Genomic DNA, 7,304 nt, shown 5'->3' with positions numbered 1-7,304 from the left:
TCCCCATGCAGCTATAGCTCAAACACAGACCAAATCGAAGCTTACCCTGTTTGGTGAAAAGGTTTTGTAAAATAAACATTTTGACTCTTGGGGTTGGTGATCAATAAAAGTAGGTCACAGGCAGACAAATAAGATATCCTCATGATCTGTGAAGTCCCGGCTTTCGGTGTGTATCAACGTACTCCGTGTTGATTTCGTTTATGCCGGAATGTAGGTAGCAGGCATCTTGAAATGAGATCATCGGCACGGCCTGCCCTTATAAATTCATATGCCCACATATGGTAGTAAGTCACACCAAAGATTTGAAGGCACAGATCAATAGCCAAGATACTCAGCTTTCCGCAGACACCCTGCTTTTGCACATAGGGGCTACCGTTCTAATACCAGACTGAATTGAATAAATAAATAAAAATCGTGTCCCCAAATAATATTATGATGAATTGCATCACGTGCCTAAAGCTGCTGATTTAGAAGTATTGCATAGGTTATAAAACTTTCATTCTATGTATTACACTTGTACGTCATGTGCTAAAAAAATTCAAAATCGAAGGAAGACAATCTTGGAAGACAAGTCCTTCTTTGCTTTGTAAACTGAATATTATATGATTTCGGATCTATGAAAGGCCAAAACAAATGTTATTCTAAAACACTACTATACATACGGTTGATATTTTATTGTGAACATAGCAACAACTGTACAGAACATAATACAATAAGACATTAGAAAAACATTAATTCATTGTCAAAGTGAAATTATTAATATTAAAGAAAATGTGCCTGATTTATATGAAAGCTCAAAACTAAACATAATTTTTTTAATACACTATAGCTACATTACAACAGATCCTTGATTGTTAACATATAAAAAACGTGCAAAACAGACCCATGTTGGGGTCAGCCAATGAAGGTTTTCCATTGTGAATTTGATATTTAAATCACTTCCTGAATTGAGTGAATTCGAATTGGCCCCAACAGACAGATGTCATGGGTCCTTAAATTAGAAGAATAAAACTCAATTTAATCTGACCATATTAATGCTCTACTCTCACAGATCCAACGGTTCTCCATGAAACACGATGCAGCCTTCCAATTAGCCAATGGTGCATTATTTGGGACAGTTACCACGCAATTACCTCCAGTTTGACTGTTCCAAAACCTGTGAAAAGAGAACACCACCGTGAATGAAAAGAAATGACTGAATCAAAGAACGATTTAACAATGCTTCTTTGTTGTTTACACTGAATAAAATGTCCTTACCCATCAGTCTGATTCTGATTACTTCCGTTAACCCAGAGCCATTGGCCGACTTTAGCTTTGTCAGTCAGGCCGATCCAGTACCCATGATGTTCATCATAGTAGTGTTGAGTGTGGTTACTAATGAATTCCTTAATGAGAAGTGAGTGAAACCACAAATTAGGTGTTAGTAGAAAGCGTTTTTTAAAATATTTTTTATAGCAATTCACAGTTTCGGGAGGCAGTGTGTAAATGCTGGATCTAATGGGTCTAATCAGGTCCAAATGAGAAAATAACAAAGAGCACAACAGGAAGTAGCATTCTAATGAGCTTTGTTCTTTTGTCTTTCAGTTATTACTGCTTTACCCTGAGCTAATAGCTGTCACACATTTTAATCTAGTTCCTATTTCACTTTTTTTTTAAATTCATTTTCATTGTTTGAGTTTCTTAAAGGTTGGGTGAATCTGTCCCTTTAAACTGTTGTTTGTACCAGTGTCCCACCTGTTCCTCTTGGCTGCCAATGACAGCCAAATCAGCATTCTCTTGTTTGCAATATTGTTGGCTTTGTGTCCAGGTCTTCCATGGAGCGGCAGGGTGCAAAATCAGGTAACAACTAGATTTGAACAACATCCAGCCATGTTGACAAGAGTTACACTCTCTCTCTACAACAATAAAACATTACAGTTTTAACGCTACAATATAAACAATATTAGTATTATTAAGACTGTATATTAATTGAAAGTGTAATATCTAATAAGTAATGTATTTTAATGTTTAAGAAGGGTTATTACCTCCTGTGCCATTTTTTTGTGAACAATATTTCTTGACAGGAAAATCATCAAGCTGATATATGACCCGAAGATTCCAGTTCAGTCTATCCCTCTCTCTTGACATCTTTTCTTTCTCAGCCGCTAAACGTTGGTTTGCAGTGCTAACATTGCTATAATCACTCTGCAATATGTGATTGGCTGTACTCAGATTGCTGTTGAGATTCATTAGGTCCTGATTGGCCACCAGTTCCCTCACCAACTTTGTGTTGTGCTCTGAGAAGGCAGTCATGACTGTGGAGACAGAAAGACATGTTTGCTCTATGATGTCATCCTGCACCCCTCCAAAATCCATAATACTTTATGATCCACATACTCACAGTAGACACAGAGGCCTATAATGGCTGAAAGCAAGAGGACACAAACAACCCCCAAACACAATGCCACTCCTCGAAAGGGTTGAGAGTGGAGAGCAGGCCTCTCATCCACTAGGAATAGCAAAGATAAGAGTCATGTTATTATAACCATACTGTTAGCATAAAATTATACATGTAATGGTAAGCGTTATTCCATCATTTGATGAAATCAAAAAATTGAACAATAAATGGTGGATAATTTGACTATAGCGTAGAGTCAATCCAGACTGCGGAGATTTGCACTATAGCGCGATTGAAATGTAAAGGCATTCGTGGAGACTGTATTCACGGTTAACGCTGCATATGTCGGGTCATTCAGAAATGACCTTAATATAGCTATTGCTCTATAGTCTCGTAAGCCCGACCCTAGGCAGCAGCAGTGACTAAGGTCTGGTTTCATTGACAGACTTTTCGGCAACTTCAATAAGGGAAAAACAGACAACTCTCCCAACAAATAACGAGGCTGGCATGCCAGAACGTCGAGATTCGAAACCAAAGTTTGCAGGCAAAACCTTTGCAATGGTTTTAGTGAAGGTAGTTGATGCAAACTAGACACTTGCAAAATGCACTCATTAAAAATAACCTCTGTGATCTCCATCTTGCTAGCTACTATTTTGTATTTTATTCAAGTGGATAAGGTAGTGACATAGGCAGTGACGTAGTTCCTCTATGCCAAACTGACGTTCTATTACTTACAGACAGTCTGTGTTAAGCCGGAACATTTGAAAATTGTAAGAGGCAACCTGGATGTCTACAAAGATTAATCACGCTATAATTTGGATCTTCCGCAGTCTGGATGAGTCTAGCCTTATCTCCCAAACGCACCTGTTGTGGCAGGACTTTGTTGAGTGACTGCACTTCCCTTAGCCTTTACGTCAGCATATACTGTTTCTTCCTCTTTTTTCTCTGTGGGGAAGAAAAGGGGCACACATTAATATCCAATAATATGATTTTGATATATTATGTTATTGATTTAGATATATTGTGTTACATGCCACTAAGCAAATCTTATGCCATTACTAACCCTAACATGTAATCCATATAGCTTTTTTGTTGTTGATTGAAAGGTATGTAAAAACAGACATTTAAACCTATTCCTCAGCCCCAATATCAATATACCTCAGCCCACTTACCCACACACATCAACCCAATTACCTACACACCCTAGTCCAGTTACCCCCTTGCCCTAACCCTAATACCCACATGTAAATACCCTAATATTGAAAAAATCAAGTACCGATACACCCATATCCTAGTCTTAAATGTCCTATTTGTTACTCATAGACCCCAGTTTCTTTGCCAAAACTCCTCATCCCTGTTACTTTCCTATCTCAGCCCTGTTACCTGCTTTGCCTAGGCCTGTATTCCCCAAGTCACCAACAGTAACCTATATCCAGCTATTCGTTGCACATCCCAACCCTGTTAATTGCATATCTTAGTCCTGTGACCTCTGACCTGTAATCAGTTAATCAATTCTAATCATTTCATAGTTGTACAGTGGTATAACACTATTGCCCTATTCACTTTTTTTCCTACCACAAACTTGCTGCCAGAATGGATTTGAATGGGCAATAGACGTCCATCCAGACCCATTATGAGCCTTGTGTATCACTACACCCCCATTACTGATATAAATCAGGTAAAACCATGGGCATACTCATATAAAACAGGTCTAACCCAGTACTCAAGCCTTAACATTCAAACAAACCAGGTCTACACATGTACTTCAGACCCAATATTGTTACAGACCAGCTGCACATCTAACCCAATATAGATTAGATTTTTAAACAGGTCTACTGCTATGTCAACCCCAATTGTCATAAAAATGAGTATTCTTCTGTATTTCTTCCCCAATATTCATACAAACCAGGTCTACACCTGTATCTCAAATTGACATACCTAAAGTATGCACCTGTGCTTGAAGCCAATTAATCAACTAAGCTAGGTCTAAATATGTGCCGAAGCTTGAAAACGCATAAACTGTTAACCAGATCTACCCCTGCATCTCAGCTCCAGTACTCCTACAAACCAGGTCTACAGCTGTGACTGAGTACCAATATTAATATAAACAAAAATCTACACCTGCATCTCAGCCCAAATACCCATACGAACCAGGTTTAGACCTGTGGCCATGTCCCAATACTCTGATAAACCAGGTCTACACTTGTGACTATTCAGCAAAACCAACATAAACTTTGTGCAAGAGACAGTAAAGAAACCTATTGACATTAAATATTTGTCAATTTATTACACTAATTCAGTACCATCATGAGAGTACAATTCCCCCTGAAATAACAGAATATGACGTTTTACAATTCAGAATCACTGATTAAAAACTATTGTAAAGGCTAATGGATAATGCTAAAATGATCTGTAAAATAATTTTGATCAAGTACACTACCGGTAAAAAGTTTTAGAACACCTACTCATTCAAGGGTTTGTCTTTATTTTTTACTATTTTCTACATTGTAGAATAATAGTGAAGCCATCAAAACTATGAAATAACACATATGGAATGATGTAGTAACCAAAAAAGTTTTAAACAAATCAAAATATATTTTATATTTGAGATTCTTCAAATAGCCACCCCTTGCCTTGATGACAGCTTTGCACACTCTTGGCATTCTCTCAACACGCTTCATGAGGTAGTCACCTGGAATACATTTCAATTAAAAGGTGTGCCTTCTTAAAAGTTAAATTGTGGAATTGATTTCCTTGTTAATGTGTTTGAGCCAATCAGTTGTGTTGTGACAAGGTAGGGTGGGTATACAGAAGATAGTCCTATTTGGTAAAAGACCAAGTCCATATTATGGCAAGAACGCAAAGAGAAACGACAGTCCATTACTTTGAGACATGAAGGTCAGTCAATACAGAACATTTCAAGAACTTTGAAAGTTTCTTCAAGTGCAGTCGCAAAAACCATCAAGCGCTATGATGAAACTGGCTCTCATGAGGACTGCCACAGGAATGGAAGACCCAGAGTTAACTCTGCTGTAGAGGATACGTTCATTAGAGTTACCAGCCTCAGAAATTGCAGCCAAATAAATGCTTCACAGAGTTCAAGTAACAGACATGTCAACATCAACTGTTCAGAGGAGGCCTTCATGGTCGAATTGCTGCAAAGAAACCACTACTAAAGGACACCAATAGGAAGAAGAGACTTGCTTGGGCCAAGAAACACGAGCAATGGACATTAGACTGGTGGAAATCTGTGCTTTGGTCTGATGAGTCCAAATTTGTGATTTTTGGTTCCAATTTGTGATTTAAGTCACATTTAACCAGCATGGCTACCACAGCATTCTGCAGCGATACTCCATCCCATCTGGTTTGCGCTTAGTGGGACTATCATTTGTTTTTCAACAGGACAATGACCCAACACACCTCAAGGCTGTGTAAGGGCTATTTGACCAAGAAGGAGAGTGATGGAGTGCTGCATCAGATGACCTGGCCACCACAATCCCCTGACCTCAACCCAAAGCAGCCAACAAGTGCTCAGCATATGTGGGAACTCCTTCAAGACTGTTGGAAAAGCATTCCAGTTGACTACCTCATAAAGATGGTTGAGAGAATGCCAAGACTGTGCAAAGCTGTCATCAAGCAAAGGGTGGCTACTTTGAAGAATCTAAAATATAAAATATATTTTGATTTGTTTAAAACTTTTTTGGTTACTACATTATTCCATATGTGATATTTCATAGTTTTGATGGCTTCACTATTATTCTAAAATGTAGAAAATAGTCCAAATAAAGAAAAACCCTTGAATGAGTAGGTGTGTCCAAACTTTTGACTGGTAATGTATATATATATATTTATTTATACTCCGGACTCCGTCATTTCTGGTCCGAATATTTATATATTTCTTGATTCTATTATTTTACTTTTTAGATGTGTGTATTGTTGTGTATTGTTAGATATTACTGTACTCTTCGAGCTAGGAAAACAAGCATTTCGCTACACCTGCAACAATATCTGCTAAATATGTGTATGCGACCAGTACAATTTAATTTTGATTTGATTTCAGATCTCCAATTGCATTTTGACTCAGAAAGTGACCTTGGTTGGAGACAGCTGGTCTTGACAGTCTGTTATAAAAGGACAGAATATCTTAGATGTGGTTTGCAAGTTCCTTAAACATTTCCAACAGAGGAGGAGCGTAGTTAGACAGATAACAACACTCATCTGAATTTGGGACCTTGTTGTGAAAGTCTGATATACTGTAATGATTAGATAACAACACACTCGCTTCAGCGAAACAGATTGAATAGAGCCCATGGTTAAAACTGCAATTTTGATCTCATGTATGGTCAGTCTTTGCAACCAAAGACCAGCCCCATTCCTCTGCTGTTCATCAAATCAGTGGCATGGTGGATGCTTTGTTTATGTTTGAACGGCAGATTACCCATTTAATACCTCTGAATACAGTTAAAACATACATTTATTTGCATATTTAAATGTAGGGTCAAATATGTTATTATTATGTATTTTTTTACTGTGACTTGCTATCAGTTAGAATTGTTCTGTGTTTTTGTGTCATGTGTTTGTGTAAGTATTTGTCAGTGTGTGTGTGTGTTTTCTTAGTTCTTAACTGACCGATCGGTCTCAGTCTTCACTCTCCTCGTTGCTCTATTCTCGTTTTCTTCAATAACATTGTTTAATTCAATAACCTGTTGGTTGACATAGTCATCCATCTTAACTAACTGTATGATTACCTTTCTAACTGACATGTAATGGTAAAATCTACTGTATGATTACCTTTCTAACTGACTTGTAATGGTAATATCTACTGTATGATTCTAACTTCACTGGCAAGTAGTTGAGTAGATGGTCTGATGTGTGTCTCATCGTGGCACCTCTCTGATTTCTGTCTGTGGTCCACTACAGTTGATAG

At 37.8% G+C, this 7,304-nt stretch overlaps 1 long non-coding RNA gene across 2 annotated transcripts; it reads right to left on the bottom strand.

Annotated features, from left to right (window-relative positions):
- Positions 1-591: 591 nt before the first annotated feature.
- LOC121543109 lies at positions 592-2,269 on the bottom strand. 2 transcript variants are annotated; one of them, XR_006659232.1, is made up of 4 exons: positions 2,025-2,269; positions 1,735-1,846; positions 1,258-1,385; positions 592-1,156 (listed from the first exon to the last, which is right to left on the bottom strand). It is a non-coding gene; the product is annotated as an uncharacterized LOC121543109 (long non-coding RNA). The 2 variants fall into 2 exon arrangements; XR_005995985.2 differs by lacking the exon at positions 2,025-2,269 and having other exon boundaries at positions 1,735-1,904.
- Positions 2,270-7,304: the final 5,035 nt, after the last annotated feature.

Source organism: Coregonus clupeaformis, unplaced genomic scaffold (assembly GCF_020615455.1).
Source record: "Coregonus clupeaformis isolate EN_2021a unplaced genomic scaffold, ASM2061545v1 scaf0985, whole genome shotgun sequence".
Taxonomy (NCBI): Eukaryota; Metazoa; Chordata; class Actinopteri; order Salmoniformes; family Salmonidae; genus Coregonus; species Coregonus clupeaformis.
This window is presented reverse-complemented; position numbering and strand designations above follow the sequence as displayed.